The sequence below is a fragment of the Budorcas taxicolor genome, chromosome 13, assembly GCF_023091745.1.
Source record: "Budorcas taxicolor isolate Tak-1 chromosome 13, Takin1.1, whole genome shotgun sequence".
Classification (NCBI taxonomy): Eukaryota; Metazoa; Chordata; class Mammalia; order Artiodactyla; family Bovidae; genus Budorcas; species Budorcas taxicolor.
The window spans coordinates 10,223,405-10,249,058 of NC_068922.1; positions in this window are offsets into that span (position 1 = coordinate 10,223,405).

Consider the following 25,654-nt stretch of genomic DNA (forward strand, 5'->3'; position numbering starts at 1 on the left):
CTGATCTTACAAAAGGGCAACTCCATAGGGACTTGGTTTACTTGAGTCAGATGCATGTGAATGGCCTTGATCTCTGCTGTGCAAGGTGAAATAGCAGAGCTGACATGCGTACTGAATGATGGTTCAATGTTGAAACGGGTTTCAATGACATCACTGATAAAAACATCGGTCTTAGATGGAAAGGAGCTAACTTCTTGGAAGCCAAGTCCTTCAGAAGATGGATTTTCACATGATTCAGAGACTTCTTGGCATTGAGGTAAGCTGCCATGCTTTGAGAATAAAGAAGTGTATCAATTAGGTTCAGCTATGTAACAAATCATCCCAAGTTTTAATGGCTAAAATTACCATTTATTTTATGAATGATTCTATGAGTCTTTTGGGCACTTGTTCTGGCCCAGGTTAGCTCAGTTTACCTGTTTTGGACTCTCCTGTGTGACTATGATCACTTGGCAGGTTGGCCAGAGGCTGGGTAATCTATACTGGCTTCACTCACATGCTTGGCAGGTAACAGGCTGTCAGGCAACTGGGGATATTGTGTTCTTCTCCTTATGGTCTCTCATCCTCTGAAAGGCTAGCTTAGGCCAGGTATCATAAGGGTCTCAAGATTCAAATGCAAGAGAGAGCAAAGTACATGCACCCTTCAAGCTTGGCTAACATCTCACTGAAAGTGAAAGTGTTAGTTGCTCAGTTGTATCCGACTCTTTGTGACCCCATGGACTATCGCCCACCAGGCTCCTCTGTTCATGGAATTCTCCAGGTAAGAATATTGGAGTGGGCAGCCATTCCCTTCTCCAGGGGGTCTTCCTAACCCAGGGATCGGACTCAGGTCTCCTGCATTGCAGGCAGATTCTTTACAATCTGAGCCAGCAGGGAAGCCCCTATTAATTAAAACAAATCATTTTTCTAAGTCCAGAAGCACATATGGAATATAGACTCCACTCCTGATGAAAATAAAGGCAAAATCACATTGAGGTGTCCATTCAGGGAAAGGAGGAATTGGAGGCGATTTTTTTTGCAATGGGCCATGAGGAGCTGCTCATGTAAACCCATAGCAAAAAAATTCCAAGAACCACAGCTTTCATTCATTCACCAGTTGCTGCCAAGAAGGCAGAAGAAACGAGCAAACAATCCTTCCACTCTGGAAAGATCTCTCACAGCCTGTCATCTCCCCAAAAAGGAGCCAGAATATTTAGTTCTGGACAGTTAGCTCTGAGACACAGAACATAATATTTTTTTAAACAATAATGATACTGATTCAATATAACAGCTGTGAAAAGATCATAGAAGAATAAGTTAGGGAAAGGCCCCTTGGAAATAAGATTAGAGATTATATTTTAGCTCTGTAGATTTCACTGGGCCCTGGGAAAAGAAACACAGGGGAAAAAAAAAAAAGGTTAGTTAACTTGCTCTCTCCTAATGAACATTATGAGGACAAATACTCTGTTCACATGGACCCTTTGGGCAGCCTGGTTAATTTGTTAAGCCCAACTGGACACATAAAGAGAGCCCTTTATCTTCATTAAGCCCGATGAGAATGAATGGCAAACTGCAGCCTCATTAGTCTGGCCTGATGGGTTCCATCAAAGGACCTGGAAAGCTCTCAAAAACCCAGATGACTTTAGGGTTGACTGGGTTAGGGCTTGTTCATCTCTTTTAACAAACACTGGCTGGTTTTATTTATATCCATAGACACAGACGAGCCATAATCAGCTTCCAAGGGTGTACAGCAGAGAAAGACTTGGCTTCACAAGCATACACTAGTTTGTACACACACACACAGATACACACACAGATGAACTACCAGGATCATTAGGATGAGGTGTACGAGAGGCAAGGAAGATAGTATGTCCTTTGTTCTCTGTCTGGCCACATTGACTGGATGTGAACCCAGAGGAGCCATCAAAAGCAGTACTTAAGAACATGGACTTATGAGCAGACTGCCTGGATTTGAATTCTGACTTCCCCACATTCTAGCAGAGTTCCTTAATCTTGATGTGCCTCCATGTCCTTATCTGCTAAAAAACAACAAAAAAAACTCATGGCTGAAAAGTTATTATCCCTTCCCTAAAAAACTAAAAACAGAACTATCATATGATCCAGCAATCCTACTCCTGGGCATATCTCCAGAGAAAACCATAATCCAAAAGGATACATGCACCCCAGTGTCCACTGCAGCACCAGTCACAATAGCTAAGACACGGAAGCACCCTAAACGTCCATCAGCAGAGAAACAGAGAAAGATGTGGTACCCACATACGATGGAACACTACTCAGCCAGAAAAAGGAGGAAATAACAGCATTTGCAGTGACATGACCCGACTTTGAGGCCATCACACTAAGTGAAGACAGCCAGAGAAAGACAAATATTACATATCACCACTCATATGTGATACTTAACTTTTTTAAAAAGATACAAATGAACATATTTATGAAACATAAGAAGTTACAGATATTGAAAACAAACTTGTGGTTACCGAAAGGGGAAACACTGTAGGGAGGGACAAATCATAAGATTTGTAACCAACAAGGGCCTACTGTGTAGCACAGGGAACTCTCCTTAATATTCTGTGAGAACCTATATGAGAAAAGAGTCCATAAATGAATATATGTGCATGTAAACTAAATCACTACACTATACCCCTGTCACTAACACAACATTGTAAATCATCTAGACATCAATAAAATTAAAAACTTACCTTTTTTTTTTAAGTACAACCGATTAACAAACAACTATGTTGTCATAGTTTCAGGTGAACCGCGAAAGGACTCCGCCTACATAAACATGTATCCAAACTCTCCTCCCATCCAGGCTGCCACAAATATTGAGTAGAATTTCATGTGCCATACAGTAGGTCCTTTTTGGTTATCCATTTTAGATATTCATTGAAATGTGTACATGTCCATCCCAAACTCCCTACCTATCTCTTCCCCCGATCGTTTCCCCCGCAAGGAAGTTACTATTCTTTAAGTGCTTAGAAGAGCGCCTGCCCATTGTCAGCATTGTGTAAGTGTTACTGAAGAAGTCCAGCTACCAGGGCCAGCATGACGCTGCTAAGGGGTGGCTTTGTAACACTCGAGATGCTCTGGAGCCCAAGTAACAAAGTGTGGCTGAAATTTGGAGACACCGTTCTCTTCCTGTCCCAACACTGAGTCTTTACTAGTTTTGGAATGCAGTGGGAAGTTTTGGAATTCTTCTTCCTGAACCTTGAGATGTATGTTGCAGAGTGGACAAAGGGATGGGGTATGGCCAGGCAGCATCATAAACACAAGAGGAAACGTAGTGATGATGAGGCACATGACAACAGCTGAGACAAGAGACAGACTGCTTCGTGGGGACCTGTGAGATGTCCTTCATGGCACTCCTAGAAGCATGCTGGGGTGACTCGACGGTTTGGGTCTGTAATCGTCAGAAAGTGTCTTCATGCATGCGTCTAGCAGTGGATGCTGACTTTCTCCTGGGGTCTTCTCTTAGATGATCAACTGAAGCATCCATGAGTGGCCTCTCCAATGGCCTGAGCATCCTCAGAGCATGTGACTTCAGGGTGTTGAACTTCCTCTGCAGCAGGTCACTGCTCCAAAAAAAAGTCTCAGCTAACAAGGTGGAAACTGCATTGATTTACGACCTAGCCTTGGAAGATACACAGCATTCCTTCTGCTACTTTCTGTTTGTTACTGAGACACAAGCTTGCCCAGGTCCAAAGGGAGGGAGCATAGACTGCACATCCTGATGGACAGAGTGTCAAGGTCACAGGGCAGAAGAACACGTGAAATGGGAGGTGTGGTCACGGCTCAAATGCCATCAGTAACAGGAGCTATAAGCCAAAAGATATCTGCATTGTTAGTTTTCATTTAACTTATTCTAACTTTACCTGGATGAGTAAATTATCCACTAGCCTACACAATCCTTTTCTTTTTCAATGGTAGTATTACAAAGGGTAATCCCAATAATCAACCTGGAATCAAGATTGCTGGGAGAAATATCAATAACCTCACATAAGCAGATGATACCACCCTTATGGCAGAAAGTGAAGAAGAACTAAAGAGCCTCTTGATGAAAGTGAAAGAGGAGAGTGAAAAAGTTGGCTTAAAGCTCAACATTCAGAAAACGAAGATCGTGGCTTCTGGTCCCATCACTTCATGGCAAATAAATAGAGAAACAGTGGAAACAGTGACAGACTTTATTTTGGTGGGCTCCAAAATCACTGCAGATGGTGACTGCAGCCATGAAATTAAAAGACGCTTACTCCTTGGAAGGAAAGTTATGACCAACCTAGATAGCATATTCAAAAGCAGAGACATTACTTTTTCAACAATGGTCTGCCTAGTCAAGGCTACGGTTTTCCCAGTAGTCAAGTGTGGATGTGAGAACTGAACTATAAAGAGAGCTGGGCACTGAAGAATTGATGTTATTGAACTGTGGTGTTGGAGAAGATTCTTCAGAGTCCCTTGGACTGCAAAGAGATCCAACCAGCCCACCCTAAAGGAAATCAGTCCTGAATATTCATTGGAAGGACTGATGCTGAAGCTGAAACTCCAATACTTTGGCCACCTAAAATGAAGAACTGACTCACTGGAAAAGACCCTGATGCTGGAAAAAAATGAAGGTGGGAGGAGAAGGGGACAACAGAAGATGAGACAGTTATATGACATCACTGATATGATGGATACGAGTTTGAGCAGGCTCTGGGAGCTGGTGATAGACAGGGAGGCCTGGCGTGCTGTAGTCCATGAGGTTGCACATAGTAGGACACGACTGAGCAATTGAACTGAACTGAACTAAAAGACAGATGGATTTTTAAAAACCCATCCAGTGACCACACAGAAAGACAGAGCTTCTTTCTTCCAGGGCCAGTGTATCAGTCCCAGGGAGATTCTGATTGGCTCTGCTGGCGTCATGTGACCTCACCTTGGAATTACTCTTGCTCTGGGATGATGCTCTGTCCCGAGCCAGGGTGAGGGGTGGGGTGGCCACATACTTATTCCCTGGCCTAGGGTCAGAATCTGCTGCATCCACTGAGTAAATTTATCTAAACGTATATATGTATATATGGATGCACGTGTGGTCATGAAAATAAACAGTAACTCAAAGCCCTGTCTCACATGTGTTCTATTGTATTCTGTCCCCAGGAATCTTGACTGGGGAAACAGCTGGCTGTCTAAGCTGCAAGAGCTGACTAGTATCTGGCAAGGACTGGTGAACACTTACAGACAGGCGAGGTGCTAGCTGGAATTCACAGATGAAGAAATTAGGTGGTGCTCAAGTCTTCAATTTTAGGGCCTCAAATATCAGAGGGCCCCTTATTCTTTGGAAAGAGGACATGGGGTACAATGCCATCCCCTCCTTCTGCGTCAGAACATGCTTCCTGTTATTCCCAGTGGGGACACAGCATTTCTCTTGAAGAACTAAAATCAAGGGTACTGAGCTGCTTTTGTGCAGAGTTAAGCCATGCCATTCAAATCCAACCCTTTTATTTGGCTCTAAAAAATTTTCTAGAGGGATTAGTGAGAATCCTCAGTTTTTGGAGAGTTTTAGTGCCAGTTTAGCAGCCCTGAATCTCATCAGCCTGTTTCAGTCTTCTCACTGAGCTTGACAAATGACTGTCCACAGAAAACAAATTTAAATATGAGAGTTAATCTCTTACTGGGTATAACTGCAACAAAATTTCTATCGGATATCAACGTGAGCCTTCAGCCTGCTGGACTAAGTGTTTCCTAGGTAAACACCTCTGCCTGGAAAGCGATCACTTCTGCCCATTAGTCTCCACGGACTGAGGAGAAACTCCCAGCAGCTGGGACATGTCCCCTCATGATCAGGTGATCAGTAAATCATTTGCCTCAGTGCATTTCACCGGTGCCCAGTTGACCAGCATGATAAACGTTTGAATTAGGTAATGCTCCTTTTTATTATCAGAAATGAATTGCCTCAGGTCGCTGGCACCAATACAGTGTGCTCTTCCCCTGAGGAGAAGACTTTTCTTCAACCAGCTTTCAACTGATGCAGAAGACAAAAGCAAAATAACCACACTTCAAGACGGCTCAGTATCAATGTTGTAGGTTTCTTTTTCTGAATTTATTGCCACTCTTCATTTAGTAATAAACAATGTCATAATTTTCATAGTAACCATGGCATACCATTCAGTTCAGTCACTCAGTCATGTCCAACTCTTTGTGACCCCATGAATCGCAGCACGCCAGGCCTCCCTGTCCATCACCAACTCCCGGAGTTCACTCAGACTCACGTCCATCGAGTCAGTGATGCCATCCAGCCATCTCATCCTCTGTCGTCCCCTTCTCCTCCTGCCCCCAATCCATCCCAGCATCAGAGTCTTTTCCAATGAGTCAACTCTTTGCATGAGGTAGCAAAGATTGGAGTTTCAGCTTTAGCATCATTCCTTCCAAAGAAATCCCAGGGTTGATCTCCTTCAGAAGGGACTGGTTGGATCTCCTTGCAGTCCAAGGGACTCTCAAGAGTTTTCTCCAACACCACAGTTCAAAAGCATCAATTCTTTGGTGCTCAGCTTTCTTCACAGTCCAATTCTCACATCCATACATGACCACAGGAAAAACCATAGCCTTGACTAGATGGACCTTAGTCGGCAAAGTAATGTCTCTGCTTTTCAATATGCTATCTAGGTTGGTCATAACTTTCCTTCCAAGGAGTAAGCATCTTTTAATTTCATGACTGCAGTCACCATCTGCAGTGGTTTTGGAGCCCAAAAAAATAAAGTCTGACACTGTTTCCACTCCTTCCCCATCTATTTCCCATGAAGTGATGGGACCAGATGCCATGATCTTAGTTTTCTGAATGTTGAGCTTTAAGCCAACTTTTTCACTCTTCTCTTTCACTTTCATCAAGAGGCTTTTTAGTTCCTCTTCACTTTCTGCCATAAGGGTGGTGTTATCTGCATATCTGAGGTTATTGATATTTCTCCTGGCAATCTTGATTCCAGCTTGTGTTTCTTCCAGCCCAGCGTTTCTCATGATGTACTCTGCATATAAGTTAAGCAGGGTGACAATATATAGCCTTGATGTACTCCTTTTCCTATTTGGAACCAGTCTGTTGTTTCATGTCCAGTTCTAACTGTTGCTTCCTGACCTGCATATAGGCACACCATTCAAGCAACATTAATCTCTGTACTTCCGATGTTTCTTCTAAGCCCACAAAGGGAAGCTTTGTGCAGGGCATGGTGAAACATTCCTACTGGAGTCAAGTTCCATTTTTGTTCCCAGTAAACCTTGAAATGCTGGTAAAACAGCACATTATGTTGTTGTTGTTTAGTCACTAAGTTGTATCTGACTCTGGGACCCCATGAACTGTAACCCCATCAGGCTCCTCTGTTCATGGGATTTTCCAGGCAAGAATACTGGAGTGGGTTGCCATTTCCTCCTCCAGGGTATCTTCCTGACCCAGGGATCAGACCTGTGTCTCCTACTTGTCAGGTGGATTCTTTACAACTGAGTCTCCTAGGAAGCCAATATTATGCTAATTAATATGTGTTAACATCAGCATCCATGTTCACCATAAAGGAATATCATCCTTGACTATCCAAGTGGTGGAAATATTCTGGTGACTTTGAAGGCTCAAGTTTCATTTGTAACTTTTAAATAAAATTCATCACATAATGACTGAAAGTTTATTGCAAATGAGGGATGGTCCTCTGATTTTCTCTCTGCTATCCATGGACAAGGACACTATCCAGCCTGTGTGCTCCTCAGGGATGACTCCTGAGTCTTCATCTCTGCTCTGTCTCTAATACCCAGCACGTAGTAGGCACTCAGTCAATGCTTACAAATGAAAAAACATTTCCAGCCAACTCTAAGGCAATTAAAAGCCTTCCTGCCATCAGAGACCCAAAAACTGAGTCTTATAGGATGGATGGAATTTAGTCCAAAGGGAAAACAGAAGACGGCCATCCAAGACAGAAGCAAGATGTATATACACACACAATGGAATATTACTCAGCCATGAAAAGGGACAGAGTTGGGTCATTTGTGAAGACACAGATGGAGCGACAGAGTGTCACACAGAGTGAAATGAGTCAGAAAGAGAGAAGTATTATATATTAATACATATATGTGGAATCTAGAGAAAGGGAATAGATGATCATACTTGCAAAGCAGAAAGAGAGACGTGGATGCAGAGAACAAATCTATGGATACCAAGTGGGAAGGGGGTGGTGAGAGGACTTGGGAATGACGTATACACTATTGATACTCTGTGTAACGTAGATAACTAATGAGAACACACTGTACACACAGGGAACTCTGCTCACGGCGCTGAGGGGACCTGAATGGGAAGGAAGTCCAAGACAGGGGGGATACATGTGTATGGATGGCTGGTTCATTTTGCTGTTCAGTAGAAACGAACAACATTGTAAAGCAACTATACTTCAATAAAAATTAATTTAAAAATAAACAACAACAACGAAGAAAGCAACAGTAAGGAGGCAGGGATGGAAGACACAGGAGGCTGTGGATGTGGGAGCTGGAGCATCAAGTCTGCAGGAGGCTGAGGGCAGAGCTGGAGGGGGCACCTGTCAAGTCCTGGAGGGCCGGAGCGCAGGCTTGGGTCTGTCCATCCTGGGGAGGCATGAGGGGTAAGAAGCAGAGACAGGTGTTGGCCGGACTTCTGACTTAGAACGTTATTCAGGCTTCAGGATGGAGATGGGATCCGGGAGTACAGCTAGAGAGGAGACACCTTGGAAGTCTGGCGCTCCTGATCCCCCTCACCGTCCCACAAGGACACAGCGCAAGCTGGCTCTGGACTGTGTGCATCTCGACGTCCCTTTCCTCCCTGATGACGACCATTAGAAACATACCCTAGGTCCATCCATGTTGCTGCAAATGGTATTATTTTGTTCCAATCCAAAATCACTCAGGTTCATAGACTTTCCCAGACCAAAACACACTGTGAACCCACTTGAGCATGAGGCAGTGTTTCCAAGCTTCTTTCAAGAACACTGAAGGTTTTAACAACCAAAGGCCTGAATCTGGTGCTGTTTTGTAAACATCAGAAGCTGCTTACCTAATGTGGGCTCTTTCCAGGCGAATCTATGAAAATAGATAACGGTTTCAGAAGACGTGTTCAAGAAATCAAAATGACTGAGATTAAGATGAGAAAATTGTCAGCAAGGACTCCAGACTCCTTTGAATCCAGGTTGCTGTTTTTTATAGCAAAGAGAGTCTAACTGGCTTGCCAGCTCCATCAAAAACTCAGATGAGGAAACGTGCTTGCTTTTTAGCATATGGATTTAATTAGAACAGAGAGAAAACTCACTGGTAGGAAAGGTTGTTAGGAAATGCGGTGGATTACAAAGAAACCCTCAAATGTATGCCTTCTACACATTCACGGAGCACCCACTCTGTGCACGGCTCTCAGCTAAGGGAATCTACTCCCCAAGAGAACTAAGATTTTGCCCAAGTAGAGCTTGCATTCCAGCTCCATGAGGTCTAAGGGAGACCAAACCAGTGAGCTCAGAATGAATGCAAGATACTGGGCACCTGAGCCCAGGGTGGGACAGTCCCATGGGGGTGCAGTGGATAAAGCCAGGCAAGTGATGAGGACAGGGCTTATCTCCAGGGGAAGCTGGGTGTGAAGAAAGCATTTGGATCGGCTAAGAGGCAGGGAATAAGTGTGAGCCTGGGAAAGAGGTTCTGAGTTTTGACCAGAGCAGGACAGGAAGACACTCACAGCAACATTAAACACATGGACTGCAACCTGGAGAGAAAAGTATTCATGGCGAGGAGGGTGGGGGGATGAACTTATGACATGAGAGCATCTGGGCTGATGCTTGGAGAACAAACAGTAGGGCAAGAGACCAACGAGGCCACTTTAGGGGGGACACAGGAAAGAAATCATGGGACCCTGAGTGAGTGGCTAAAAGGATAGGATTCAGTTGCTATTTGAATGGGATTTGTGTGAAGCAGTGGCCAAGCCTTGTGACTAGAAGTCAGGTGGTACCATGAGCCACATGGGGAGGAAGGCAGGCAGGGACACACATGCTGAGCTGAGCTCAGCATCACTTGGGTGCCTGAACAGAGATGGCCCCAGCACAAGTCTGCACTCGGAGAGCCATGTGGACTGGGTGTGGCTCCAGGTCAGGAGGCTCAAGGTCTGTGAGGACCGAGGAGGTGGGTAAATGAAGGGTGCAGCTTCAGAAGAGAGCCATGCAAGCCTCACTCCAGCCAACTGAAGAGGAATCAGTGCACCATTGCTCGTCACCTGCATCCTGGCTGATGCCAGCTCAGTCCCGGGGGTTCAGCCCCATTACTCTTCAGAGCCCGTTAGAAAAGTGGTCTCCAAACTCCTCCCCTCCAGTGTGCCTCAGTACTCTGGGCTCTGAGTTTCCCTGGATGTCTGACCATTGACTCAAACCCAGGTCCTCTGAGAGCTTGGAGGGGGAGCGGACCTGAGTAGGGAAGCTTATCCACATCCTGGCTATGGAGTCCCCGTGACACCCAAGCGCTCAGTGCAGACCCCTGGTTTGGGCAACATAAGTTCTCCAGCCCTGACCCTCCATCCTGAAGGGCTCTGAATCCTGGTGAGGGCTCCCTGCCCTGTGGTCCCCCAGAGGACAAGCAGCTGCTCTAGAGTGAGCCCCTCTCCAGTGGGCCCTGGCAGCCTGGCCACTGCTGCCTTCACAGCTGCTCATGCCACAGGAGTCGGTCTCTCCTGGTGTCTCCAAGCCTGTCGGAGAGGCAGCTGCGCTCACCCACTCTGCGGCTTGACTCCGTGACACTCTGTGGTTTTGCTTCCTTGCTTCTTGATGTTAGAAGCGCAGCAACAATCCCAAGCAGGTCAGCAATTCTATCGCCCATAATCAATAAACCTCCTGTTCTTCAAGGATCCCTATCAGGGACCTGTGCGGTGTCACCGTGCTCCGTTCACCTACATCACTCAACATGAGCCAGCCCAAGGCATCATTCCCCTCAAGACGCCCTGTAACAAGGACCTGCTCGCTCTAGAAACACCGTGTGATCTCCATTAATTGCGGACACCAAAAGATGAAACAGACAAGGCCAACACAAGGCACACAGGAGCCCCGGCACCCCACATTCAGGGCTGGCCAGCATCACAGGTGTCAGGACGCGAGCAGAGTCGGCAAACTCCTCCTAAACATTCTAGACTTTTGTGGACCAGACCTCTGTTGAACCCTTTCTGTTGAACTCCGCTATTAAAATGGCCTCTGACCATGCAGAAGCCCCTGGGTGAGGCTGTATTTCCTGAAAAACTTCACTGACAGAAGCAGGCGATGGGCCACATGTGGCCGGCAAGGGGCAGCTGGCCAAGCAATCACCTGATGTGGTGCGGAGAAGGAGGAGGAAGGAGAGGATGGAGCCACAGAAAAGGGCAGCTGGAAGGACGGGCAGCATGAGAGCCAGATGACGGTGAGTGAGAGGGGCACGGTCACAGGGACTTCGCTGCTGGTCCAGGGACTCAGACTTCACCTTCCCAAGAAGGGGCTGTGGGTTTGCCCCCTGGTCAGGGAGCCAAGATCCCACCTGCCTTGTGGCCAAAAATCCCCAAAACATAAAACAGAAGCAATATTGTAGTAAATTCAATGAAACACTTTAAAAACGGTTCACATCGGGCTTCCCTGATGGTCCAGGGGTGAAGGATCCTTCTTTCAATGCTGGATCCCTGGTCCAGGAAGATTCCACATGCCTTGGAGCAACTAGGCCCGTGTGCCCCAGCTTCTAAAGCTGGCATGCCTAGAGCCCATGCTCTGCAGTAAGAGGGGTTGCCATAACAAGAAGCCCATACGCCATAACCAGAGTAGACCCCACGCATCAAAACTAATGAAAAGCCCACGCACGGTGATGAAAAGCCAAAAATAATTTTTAAAAATGTTCCACAAAGAAATCTTTAAAATAAAGTCATGGTTACATATATGTGCACATATGGATATAGATATGTATAAAACACCTGTATATTATATACATGTAAAGGCATGTGTATGTATATACACAAACATATCTCTTCGTGTGTGTGTGTGTATTGAAAATTCTAGTCTCTTGCAGTTTAGAAGATTCAGTTCAGTTCAGTCACTCAGTCGTGTCCGACTTTCTGCGAACCCATGGACAACAGCACGCCAGGCCTCCCTGTCCATCACCAACTCCTGGAGTCCACCCAAACTCATGTCCATTGAGTTGGTGATGCCATCCAACCATCTCATCCTGGGTCGTCCCCTTCTCTTCCTGCCCCAATCCCTCCCAGCATCAGAGTCTTTTCCAATGAGTCAGCTCTTCACATCATGTGGCCAAAGTATTGGCATTTCAGCTTCAACAGAAGTCCTTCCAATGAATACCCAGGACTGATCTCCTTTAGGATGGACTGGCTGGATCTCCTTGCAGTCCAGTGGGCTCTCAAGAGTTCTACAACACCACAATTCAAAAGCATCAATTCTTTAGTGCTCAGCTTTCTTCACAGTCCAACTCTCACATCCATACATGACCACTGGAAAAACCACAGCCTTGACTAGACAGACCTTTGTTGGCAAAGTAATGTCTCTGCTTTTTAATATGCTATCTAGGTTGGTTATAACTTGCCTCCCAAGGAGTAAGCATCTTCATTTCATGGCTGCACTCACCATCTGTTAGAAGCTTGGATATACTGAATAATTGCCCTATTGAGAAAGCAATTCTGATAAAATAATTCATCTCTGAACTGAATGGGGAATAAGAAATCCTCAGAAGGACCCAGAAACAGAGGGACAGGGTCTATGTCCTCCTACAGCTGAGTCTCATAGAAAAGCCTCATCTCTAACAAGCACTGGGGTGTGTGTATGTGCGTGCCCGTGGCAGGGGGTGGAGGAGAGGTGGGTGAAGCACCTTGGTACTAGTAAATCTGCTCGTGGTGGGCATCTCTTATGGACACATTCTAGCTACATGACCAGATTTATCCACTGAAGCTCAATCTCACACCCCGGACTCCGCCAAAACCAGGAACAGATCATGAATCCATGTATTGTTACTAATCAACACTGACAAGCTGCTACCTTCTGCTCAGAAACTGCTCAGGGCTCTACGATTCCAGATCACTGTTTCTCATTAATGAACAGATGCCAAAGCCTTGGCTGAGGGTCAGTAGCTCAGGAGATGGGCGTGTTTTGGTACAGGCCAGTGGAGGGAACCCCACACTACACACTACATGCAGCTGGGATGCCTCAGTGTCAGAAATGTCTGTGGCCCAAGAAACCCCCCAAAATCATTTGACTTAAAGAGACAGTGCCCCAGGGAAACAGGTAAGGATCCATAAACCCTCGGTGGAGAAGCTCAGCTTTAATCAGGGCCTCAAAGAACTCACAGATCTAGTTTCAGGGAAAGTGGGCAGTTCACAGACAAGCCATGTGAGCATGAAGAGATGTGGGTTAGGTTCAGCTCACTCGCTCAGTCATGTCCGACTCCTTGTGACCCAATAGACTGCAGCAGGCCAGGCTTCTCTATTCATCACCAACTACCAGAGGTTACTCAAACTCCATGTAGAACTCCGTAGAATCGGTGATGCCATCCAACCATCTCATCTTTTGTCATCCCCTTCTCTTGCCTTCAATCTTTCCCAGTATCAGGGTCTTTTCCAATGAGTCAGTTCTTCACATCAGGTAGCCAAAGTACTGGAGTTTCAGCTTTAGCATCAGTTCTTCCAATGAATATTCAAGACTGATTCCCTTTAGGATTGACTGGTTTGATCTCCTTGTAGTCCAAGGGACGCTCAAAGAGTCTTCTGGAACACCACAGTTCAAAAGCATCAATTCTTCAGTGCTCAGCCTTCCTTATAGTCCAAATCTCACATCCATACATGACTACTGGAAAAACCATAGACTTGCTTAGATGGAACTTTGTTGAAAAAGTAATGCCTCTGCTTGTAAATATGCTCCCTAGGTTGGTCAAGGCTTTTCTTCCAAGGAGCAAACCTCTTTCAATTTCATGGCTGCAGTCACCATCTGCAGTGATTTTGGAGCCCACCAAAATAAAGTCTGTCACTGTTTCTATTGTTTCCCCATCTGTTTGCCATGAAATGATGGGACCAGATGCCATGATCTTAGTTTTCTGAATGTGGAGATTTAACCCAACCTTCTCACTCACCTCTTTCACTTTCATCAAGAGGCTCTTTAGTACTTCATTTTCTGCCATAAGGGTGGCGTCATCTGCATATCTGAGGTTATTGATATTTCTCTCAGCAATCTTGATTCCAGCCTTTGCTTCATCCAGCCTGACATTTCTAATGATGTACTCTGCATATAAGTTAAATAAGCAGGGTGACAATATGCAGCCTTGACGTACTCCTTTCTCTATTTGGAACCAGTCTCTTGTTCCATGTCCAGTTCTAACTTTTGCTTCTTGATCTCCATACAGATTTCTCAGGAGGCAGGTCAGGTGGTCTGGTATTCCCATCTCTTTCAAAATGTTCCAGAGTTTGTTGTGATCCACACAGTCAAAGGCTTTGGTGTAGTCAAGAAGGCAGATGTTTTTCTGGAACTCTCTTGCTTTTTCGATGATCCAGCAGATGTTGGCAATTTGATCTCTGGTTCCCCTGCCTTTTCCAAAACCAGCTTGAACATCTGAAAGTTCATGGTTCATGTATTGCTGAAGCTTGGCTTGGAGAATTTTGAGCATTACTTTACTAGCGTGTGAGATGAGTGCAATTGTGCAGTAGTTTGAGCATTCTTTGGCATTGTCTTTCTTTGGGATTGGAACGAAAACTGACCTTTTCCAGTCCTGTGGCCACTGCTGAGTTTTCCAAATTTGCATAGTCAACAAAAGAGTCCAAAATGCAGTACTTGGATGCAATCTAAAAAATGACAGAATGATCTCTGTTCATTTCCAAGGCAAACCATTTAATATCACGGTAATCCAAGTCTAGGCCCCGACCAGTAATGCTGAAGAAGCTGTAGTTGAACAGTTCAATGAAGAGCTACAAGACCTTCTAGAACTAACACCCAAAAAAGATGTCCTTTTCACTATAGGGGACTGGAATGCAAAAGTAGGAAGTCAAGAAACACCTGGAGTAACAGGCAAAATTGGCCTTGGAGTACAGAATGAAGCAGGGCAAAGGCTAACAGAGGTTTGCCAAGAGAATGCACTGGTCATAGCAAACACCCTCTTCCAACAACACAAGAGAAGACTCTACACATGGACATCACCAGATGGTCGACACCAAAATCAGACTGATTATATTCTTTGCAGCCAAGGATGGAGATGCTCTATACAGTCAGCAAAAACAAGACTGGGAGCTGACTGTGGCTCAGATCATGAACTCCTTATTGCCAAATTCAGACTGAAATTGAAGAAAGTAGAGAAAACCACTAGACCATTCAGGTATGACCTAAACCAAATCCTTTATAACTATACAGTGGAAGTGAGAAATACATTTAAGGGACTAGATCTGATGGATAGAGTGCCTGATGAACTATGGAATGAGGTTCATGACACTGTACAGGAGACAGGAATCAAGACCATCCCCAAGAAAAAGAAATGCAAAAAAGCAAAACGGCTGTCTGAGGAGGCCTTACAAATAGCTGTGAAAAGAAGAAAAGTGAAAAGCAAAGGAGAAAGGGAAAGAAATAAGCATCTGAATGCAGAGTTCCAAAGAATAGCAAGAAGAGGTAAGAAAGCTGTACTCAGTGCCCCAGCCCTGCAGCAGGCCGTTGCTGACCCATGCCTCCACCAGAGACCCTTGGACACTCACAGGCACGTCTGGGTTAGGCTTAGTATATGGAGACCAGCTTGAGGAGTTTAACTGAAGACCCTGATATGTCTCTGAGCAAACTGCCCTTGACCGTTAGCCAAGGACATTCAAGTCAGGAAGTTTCTATAAAACCAAAGTGAACCTTCACGTTACGGCCCTGGGATGGTAAACCCACTAAGTAAGTAAAGCACTGGGATGCTGAGTCTTATCACAGTTAAAATATCACAATAGTCAGGAAGAATCTTGGAAACATCATCTCTCTTGCTGTCAGGCAAGTTGACAAGTTTACTGCCTGAAAATGATGCTTAAATTTTCACTGCAGGATTGATGGGAATCCTGGAACGCTGTGATAAGGAAACAGCTTTTCTGCTGCTGATTTCTAAATGAAGGCTATGGTTTAAGAAGCCAGAAAACAAGGAAGTGACAAGCAAGGTAAGAAGGAAGAAAAGGACGCGAATGGATAACATATCATTCTGCTGTTTTGAAAATCACTAAAAAGTGGCAAGGTGGGTTCTGGGCCTCAAGTGAAAAAGTGATGCTATTCACCAAGATCCTCAAGAACTTCCAGATGACCTGGATCACAGAGAAAGCAAAGAGGTCTGGGTTCACAGCCATGACCATATCGCAGGCAAGGAGCTTACCCCAAGGGCTCCATCAGCCTGCCGCCCTCTGCTTATGGGGCACCTGGCTTGCTGCCCAACAATGAGAGCTCCTTTCCTCTCACCAGCCTAGCCCTTCCCTAATCTGGGTGTTTATCTTTCTGTGTGCTCACTCTCAATTGCTCCTGACTTCTCTTTTCTGCTCTTTCAAAGAGCCAGCTCTCTGGGTAACGAGGCTGTGTGCTGTGCCCAAGTCTTAAACTTAGGATGAGGATGCATATTTGATCAAGATCTATGTAAATTCCACTCACCAGAGTGAATATTATTTTTCTTTGCTTTGAAAATACAGTTCACCTCTGTCTATATTTGTGTTCCTACAAATGGCAAAGCCTTCATTTATTGTTTTCAACCACCTTTTTTTATATTCAACCTCTCTCATTTTAAAGTCCTTCTTGAAAAAGTAATGCCTCCCCCAGTGGATGCAGGCCTTTACAGAAAAAAAAAAAAAAAAAATCACAACACAATTCTTTTCTACCTTGTGTCCTATATATGAGATGCTTTCAAGAGCATCCTTAAGCCAAAAAGCCCAATCCTTGCCATTTATCTTCAACAATTATCTTGACTACAGAATCACATTCTGCCTGAAAACGGCAGCCTTCCAAACTCAAAATTTTATTTTAAGTATTTAAGTAGTTTTAAAACATATTAGTGTGTAATAACACTGGAGTCATTTTCACTTTATTACATTAAGATAAAAAATATACATGGCCTTTTTTTCTGTTTTTTCCTTCTTCTGAGAAACCTTGTTACTAGATTGCTCAAAAGGACAGTAAGAACTTCATGGGGATCTTGTTAAGATGTAGTTTCTGATTCAGTAGGTCTGGGGTAGGGCCAAAGTTCTGCCTTTCTAAGCAGCTCCCAGGAGTGGCTGCTGCTGCCGCTCCGAGGACCACAGTGGGAGAAGCACAGGGGCCCAAGCAGTGGTTCTCACCTTGATTCCACATGCAAATCCCCTGAGAAGCTCTAAGAGCAGAGTTGCCCGAGTCCCACCCCACAGATACCAATGGCATTGGCCTGGAGGGTGGCCCGCTCTCAGAACTGAGTGAAAGAAGCTGGGTGATGGATGCCACCGTGCAGCTCAGTGGTTACCTGTGGTCTAAGGCCAGATCTGGGTTTCCCTGGTGGCTCAGTTGGTAAAGAATCCACCTGCAATGAGGGAGACCTGGGTTCGTTCCCTGGGTTGGGAAGATCCCCTGGAGGAGGGCATGGCAACCCACTCCAGTATTCTTGCCTGGAGAATCCCATGGACAGAGGAACCTGAAGGGCTGCAGTCCATGGGGTTGAAAAGAGTTGGACATGACAGCAACTGAGCACAGCACCAGGCCAGATCCAGCTGACAGGCATCTCTTATCCTTCCTGGGAGGGCAGAGTCTGTGGCTCTGACATCTCTTCCTCCATGGAAACTTTATCTCTAGGTCATTATGGAAGTACAGCGTGCTTCCAATACTATCCATGTGCTTACAATTAAACCTGACTCCCACGGGGTGAGTTTTTCAAGCTCTCTTTCCCACTTCCGTTGAGAACCAGAATGTTTGGATCAGTGACTCTCATGGACACAACTTGGGTCGGTGGTTGGGTTGATGGTTCCCATGGATACAATCAGAGCAGTCCAACATGAGAGATCTTAGAGTCCTAGGTCTTCGATCTCATGTAAGCATCACATATAAAAACCTCTGGGAGGAAAAGTCAGTTTCGTGCATTCTCCAGATAGGAAGACCGAGGCCAAAGGAAATTATTTGGATAACTGGGTGCTCGTCTAAGGATGCGTTTCCCAGGAAGAAGTAATATTCTAACTCTATCTGTAGAACAACCTAAGCACACAAAATGCTTTGGCAAAGACCTAAGGTAAGAAACTGAGGTTCCTGAGGACTTAAGAGTCAACCTGTAATTCTCAAAGAGCCCAGCCTATAGACACTCTGATAAGATGGGCAGCCTGGTGATGCCCCTGCCTGGCTCAATGACCTCCCAGGCTACCCTCATACTTACAGAGACCTCACGTGTGAAGACAGAAATTGTGTCATTATCAAGGTTCCGACATAGGTTGAAAGAAAGACAACCTATGTGAAAAGCAGATTTGGCTGAGGACTCGGGTGGAGAAGGGATACAAGATTCAGAGCATTTCCTGGGCAAATTTTTAAAAATTTTTCTAGGCACTTGGAATTGGTGACAATGATATAATTTCACTGAGTAATTTCTGGAAACCTATCTCAAGTCTACAGTTATAACTCGTCACTTTACTACCTATTGACAATTGGACCTTGGGTTCTGAAATTTTTTCCTAATATAGTTGAACTTCTAAATGAAAGGTCATCATTTTCTCCATTTACTTTTATCTCCACCCTATGACCTCTAGGGAATAATTCACAAATACCATTGAATAATGAGATGATCTTGAGGACACCAGATGAGGACTCCAGTGGCCAGATTCTGCTGGGTCAGAAAGGACCCAGTGGTTACATTCACAACGAGGTTTCCACTATACACATATCTTTATTCCGTCATATTGATAATGGCAGGATTTAATTGTTGGTAAGGACTTCCCTGGTGGCTCAGACGGTAAAGTGTCTGTCTACAATGTGAGAGACCTGGGTTCAATCCCTGGGTTGGGAAGATTCAACAAACCACTGTGAAAGGATTGTTTCAGTGGAGAGTCCACATCCAAGGCTCACTGTGAAGGCCAAGTGTAATCAGTCATCACTAGCACGTGAGTGCAGATGTGTGTCATAGTGCCGGGGTGACCATCAGCTTGCATTCGGACTTCAGCAAGTCTATACCATTTATTTCGGAGACTCCCAAGTCTCTTACACTTCCAGTAAGTGTTCAAAAATCCCAAGAGGCATCTCTGTGGTCCTGCCTGGTCCGACACCCCTCTGACACTGAGCCACAAAGTACTATTGGTCTGCAATCTTGCCCAAAGGGCATCAAGTTAATTGTACCTTAGTGGGGTCGCCAAACAGAGATCCTCATGCCCCAGTGTGTTCCAGGATTCCAGTCTCTGTATCTAGAACCCAAGCATCTGTAGGTCTCTCTGAAACAAACCATATTTGAGTTCCAGCCACCATGTGTACTTTTTGATACAATGTCTACTCCCCTCCCACATCATTTGAGTCTTCATATAGCCCTTTTTGGAGAAGGCAATGGCACCCCACTCCAGTACTCTTGCCTGGAAAATCCCATGGACGGGGGAGCCTGGTAGGCTGCAGTCCATGGGGTCTCAAACAGTCGGACACAACTGAGCAACTTCACTTTCACTTTTCACTTTCATGCATTGGAGAAGGAAATGGCAACCCACTCCAGTGTTCTTGCCTGGAGAATCCCGGGATGGGGGAGCCTGGTGGGCTGCTGTCTATGGGGTCACACAGAGTCGGACACGACTGAAGTGACTTAGCAGCAGCAGCATAGCCCTTTTTTGATGTTGAGTTTCCTTCCAGAAGACACCACGCTAATAAACATCAGCTGGGCTCTCCCTGTAGTCCACAAGTCATGCCCAAATCTTCTAAACAAGCAGTGGTCACAGCCGAGACTAAGAAAAGATTATACAAGCAGAAGGGTGTTTGGTCATAGATCCAAGGAGATAAATACAGTTTTTACTTGCAGCCCCTTTTCAAAGCCAATATGTTTAAGCTGACAAATGGTGGGCCATGTGCCGTATCCAATATTTGAAAAGAAGCTCAAAATTTCCAGAATAGGAATCTACCATGTGGTGTAGTTAGAGATGTTATTGGGATCAGAAAAACTTGCCAAATGGGAAAACCCAAATCAAATTATTATTCCAGTAAACAAATTGAAAATGAAGGCATTCCCAGATGCTTTTGACAAGGGGCAAATGGACTCCTAAATCAAACATTTCATAAATATATTAGCAAAACACATTATATAACGCTAACATTAATGACACACACCAGATTGCTGAGGTTCTTAATCACATCTTTTTCAATCTAGGCGCTTATACTGTGAAAGGGTTGGTTCCTACAGACAGCTCATAACACAAAGTAAGTCTCTCCAATGACGTTCCCGCCATTACCAAATGTTTTTCTTCTGATTTGTCTCCAGACATGACATTTTTGCAAATTAAACTGGATTACATTATCCTTGATGGCTGAAATTCAATTATCCAAATAACTAACCAGCCAGCTCCATGACTAAATCGTCCACCTGCTGCCTGAACTTTTGGGGTTTGACAGCCTGCTGGGCTGGTTTTGACTTTATAAAGTAGAAGTGGACCTGGATTTCTCTGAGAAAAGAACCTGAGAATTCTTTCCTTCTAACGTTACTTTAGGGATCAAGGTCAGGTTCTCTCTGTAAAAGATAAAACAATTCTCATGTTTTCAGACACAAGGGCTGCACGTTCCCACTCAGTTCCTCCCCACGGTCCTTCTCTGATCTGCTTTTATGCCCATTTGTCACGGTTTCCAATTTTATACAACCTCAAACACCAGAATAGACATCTTTATCTTTATGGGTATCTCTCGGTCAAAAGGCATTTGCATTTCCATTTATGAAAATACTGTCATGCCGCCTTTCCATAAGAGAGTCTGCAGGGTTATATTCCCTCTGTGTATAAAAGGGCACGCTTCTTTTCACACTCATCAACACTTCATAATACACATCTCTTAATTTTCCCCAAAAGACAGATCAAAACAACTCATTATCTGTACTTATATTTCTACGGTCACTTGAGATTGTACAACTTTTCAGGTTTACGGCCCCTTCAACAAACCTAATATAGGCAGTTAGAGGTCTTTTAAGGTTAAAAACAAAAAAGCCATAAGATTAAAAACTGCCAAAATATGTGTTGGTAGAAAAATTTCAATTGATAAATGAAGAAGCAAAAATCAAATTTCCAGCTAATACTGAATAAAAGGTAAAAGACATCAGAGAAATATAACTTCATAGTGTTATCTGAATAAAAGACTGGAAACAGAGAAGATGGTCTTAGATTGGGAGGCAATTCGGAAAGGAAGTTTTTAAAGGTGAGGAGACAGTTTTTATATATATATATTTGTTTTCATAACAAAGCACCACAAACTCACCGTTTGCAGCAGCACAAATCTCCTCATGGCTCTGCAGGTCAGAAGTCTGACAGGCATGGCTGAAATCCAGAGGTTGGCCACTGCGTTCCTTTCTGAAGTCTCTAGTTTTAGGGGAGAATCTGTTTTCTGCCCATTTGGGTTGCTAACAGAATGTAGCTCCTTGAAGTTGTACCGAGGCCCCTGTTTTCTCGCTGGCTGTACCTGAGGGCTGTTCCTGGCTCCTCAAGGCGGCCACGGTCCTCCTTCTCGTATCTCCAGGTGATGAGCTCGAGCCCATCTAGGTAATCTAGGCTCTTCTCTCTACTGTAAAGTCAGCTGACCGGCAGCCTTAATTGTATCTGCAACCTGAACTCACTGCGGCCAAGTGACGTAACACATCCACAGGTTCTAGGGATGAGAGGATCCTCATGGTCCGAGTGGGGGCAGGGGAGGACAGTTCTGCCTACCACAATCAGCCTGCTGGAATAGTCACTGAAGCCCCAAAGAATGACATACCCCATATTTTTCAGGCTTTTTCCTTAACTTCTAAGGTTATCATTTATTGATTTATATTTATTCATTGATGGCTGTGCTGGGTCTTTATTGTGGTGCACAGCCTTCTTCTGTCGTTGCAGCTCATCGACTCTGGAACACAGGCTCAGCTAGTTGTGGCTCAGGGGCTTAACTGCTCCTCAGTATGTGGAATCCTTGCTCCCAGAGATCACACCTGTGTCCCCTGCATTGGCAGGTGGATGCCTAGCCACTGGACCACTAAGGAAGTCCCAATCCCTGATTTTAAAACAAAATCTCTGACCTTCCTTAAAGCTTATTTGAGGAAGCCCTTGATCCAAATAGGTGCCATCTGGAGACTCGATCTTATTCTTGAGGTCCTCTCCCCTGACTGCCAGGCACTGGACACCATTCTGACTTTTCCTGTGGCCAGAGCCACGTCTGGCTGCAAGAGAAACTAGGAGACATGGCCCTTCCGTCAATCCATGGCACCCTTCATCACCTGGGGACCCCAGCCCTGCTTCCACAGCCAGGTCTCCCTAGATCTCTTGTGAAAATAGCTTCTCCTGCTTTTTTTGAGTCTTGGGAGGAGCTGGATGACTTATAAAGATCCCTCTATGTCTTCTCCTCTCTCCTTTGGTGGGGAAACCATTCAGGCAAACTGACACCTGGAAGACCACAGCTCATAAGATACACACAGAGGGATCTGATTCTCTCTTTTCTTAAAGAAAATTATTAAGATTTGTTTGGCTACGCCGGGTCTTACTTTTGGCAGACGGAGTCTTCAGTCTTCACCGCAGCATGCTGGATCCTTCAGCTGCGGCATGTGTGACCTGTTCCCCTGACCAGGGATTGAACTCAGGCCCCTGCACTGCAAGTGCAGAGTCTTGCAATGGGCCACTAGCGAAGTCCCAGATCTGATTCTCTTATGTACATATATTCCCATACATATATGTGTGTAAATGTGCTTATGTGTGTGCATACACACGTGGGCTTCCCAGGGGGTGCAGGAATCCTCCTGTAAATTCAGGAGACATAAGAGAGGTAGGTTCAATCCCTGGGTCAGAAAGATTCTGGGGAGTAGGAAATAGCAACCGGCTCCAGTATTCTTGCCTGGAAAATTCCACGGACAGAAGGGCCTAGTGGACTACAGTCCATAGGTTCGAGAAGAGTCAGCCATGACTGAGCGACTGAACACAACATACCTGGACATGTATGAGAGACAGATACACCAACACACACACACACTCATGTACACATACACACATGATAAAACAGATAATCCACTTTTCTCCCAAGCTATTCAAAAACTCTTTATTATTTATTATTATTATTTATTCTAAATGGGTCTTTGTAGACTACATATAAGACATGTAAGACTACATGTAAGATAATAAGTAGTTTCATTGACCAGACTGCAATACTTACACCTGAGAATAAGCCTTTCCCTCAAGTTCATGGAGACAACTATTGCCATCCACTCTGGAACAGGGACATCCTGACCAAAATTGACCATCGTTATGCTTTATTCAACAAGCTTATGCTCTCAGGAGACAACCTACGCTATAGTGAGACTGAGGTCTGTAGGTGAATGGTGTGGGGTATGCAGGTTACCTGCAAGGTGCAGATGAGGAGATGCATGATTACTGTGGCCCTCCACGGAGCACCAACACCAGCTGGGGACGCCCAAGGTTCATTAGCCCCCAAAAAGCTTCCATGGATCTACCTTAGAATCTGTGTGCTGGGAAGGGAGCCAAAAAGAATCCATATGCCACAAGATCAGTTGCATGTAGGAAACTTCCCCCAAGAAGCTACCCAGGTCAAGGCTGGCTGTGCTGAAATCAACATGGTGAAGGTCCCAGTGGATCTCCAATGAAGGTCTCAGATGGAATCACCATGAAAACCATTCATGACTTTAGAAGTATCTTACTTGGGAGGTAAACTAGTCCTATCATAAGAACCCGAATAAAATACTCAGAACATTTTGGCCAAGGCTCATCATTTCATTGTCCATCCTAGGACCTAAAAGTTGGGAGGTACTTTCATGAGCATCCATCTCCATCCTCTTATACAGGATGTGACTCTGGAAGAACCCACACAAGTTGGGTTCTGCAAGTTCCTACATGCCGCTCATCTTCAAATATCTAAACACTGCCATAGGACAGAGTGACAAATGCCTGAGCTGGCATCCCAGCTCTGCACTCCTGAGCGGTGTGATCGCAGGCGGGTCACTTCACTCCTCTGAACCAGAGGGTCCTCATCCGTAGAAATGGACATAGTGAATACACAGAGAGGATTGCTGTGAAATTGAATACAGCAATCATGGAGAAACCCATAGTATCATCACTTTTCTATCCTTCCCTTGTGGGTCTTAAAGCCAACCATTCTTCCCTCTCTACTCTTCAGACCCATTCCCCAGAATCATCCTGGAAGAAACCAAAAATACTGAATTTCTGAGTCTGTACTCCTAAATCTTGATCTGCAAACAAACCTATCACATGCTTGAGACCCAGCATAAAATATCACTGTCCCACAACAGCCTGCTGGCATTGGAATAAAACTCATAACCTGGTCCACAGTGCAGCGGCAAGAAAGATCAAAGCCCAAAGTCCCAGCCCTGAGCACAGTGAAAAACAAGCTGTCTTGTAAGGATGAGCTTGTTCAATTGTGGATGCTTTGAGCATGTTAAATAGGAACTGAACAGCAACAATGGAAACAAGACCCAGGGCAACGAAAGTGCAGCCATTAAACTTTCATGATTTCAGAGCTTAGGACACGCGTGTTCATCACTATGGCACTTTTTATGTCTGTGAATTTATAACGAATGTAGCTGTTGAAAATCAGCAATATTCATGGCAAACACTTAGTGCATAATGCTGGTGTTTTAGAAACTGTCATCAAAACCATTTCACTATAAAAACAAATGAGACCTTTATAAGGAAAAAATCTCAATGCCCTGACACCATCTTTCAATAGGCTAAGAAGGGTCACAGCTTTCAGTTTCTGCTTTCATATCATGGCACCTGGTGAGGTCAGTTGGGCCATTTATTTTCAGAAAGAAACTCGACAGAGAAAATTGAGTGATTTGTTGAACTCAAAGGTACTGAAGTCTAGTTTCCAGCGTGTATCCTCATCCAGTCATTTTCACAGTATTTCCATCTGCAACCCACCATCTCTCTTCCCCCCACATACATGCACTAACTGATGAAGAGGCACTCCAGGGGCCAACTTGAGTTTTCCGTTTCTCACTGTCTCTCTTCTGTCCTAGGAGCATCGCTCGGGCTTGCCAACTATTGGCTCTGCAGTTTGAAAACCCTCTTTCGGGGTTGGATTCTCCCAGACAGTGTTTTACCAGGGAAAGGATGACCTCAGAGGCCACCGGAAAGGAATGGGGAGTGAGACAGATGGAGGCACCTGCTAGAGGGGGCTTTGATGAGCAGGTCCCCACTGCGGACAACGGGGGCTCCATCCCATGGCTGGCCTCTGGGGTCTGGGACACCTCTACATATGGAGGTGTATGGAACACCTCTCACGGAATCCCAGGGGCAGGAGAGCTGCGGTATTTATCCACCAACATCCGTGTGTCACTGGTTCAAGGCTGCTCCAGGTAAACCTCTCTGCACTCCTGTCTGCCCTCACAGTCCTCACAGACCAAGCACACCCAGCAGCCAGCAAAAGCCCCCGGGCATTCTCAGGTGCCAGCAGGAGGAAGCTACCAGCATGGCACACTGGAGTGGTGAGTGGCAGGTGAGTGCAGGCAGGGCAGTGACAACGTCTGCTTCATG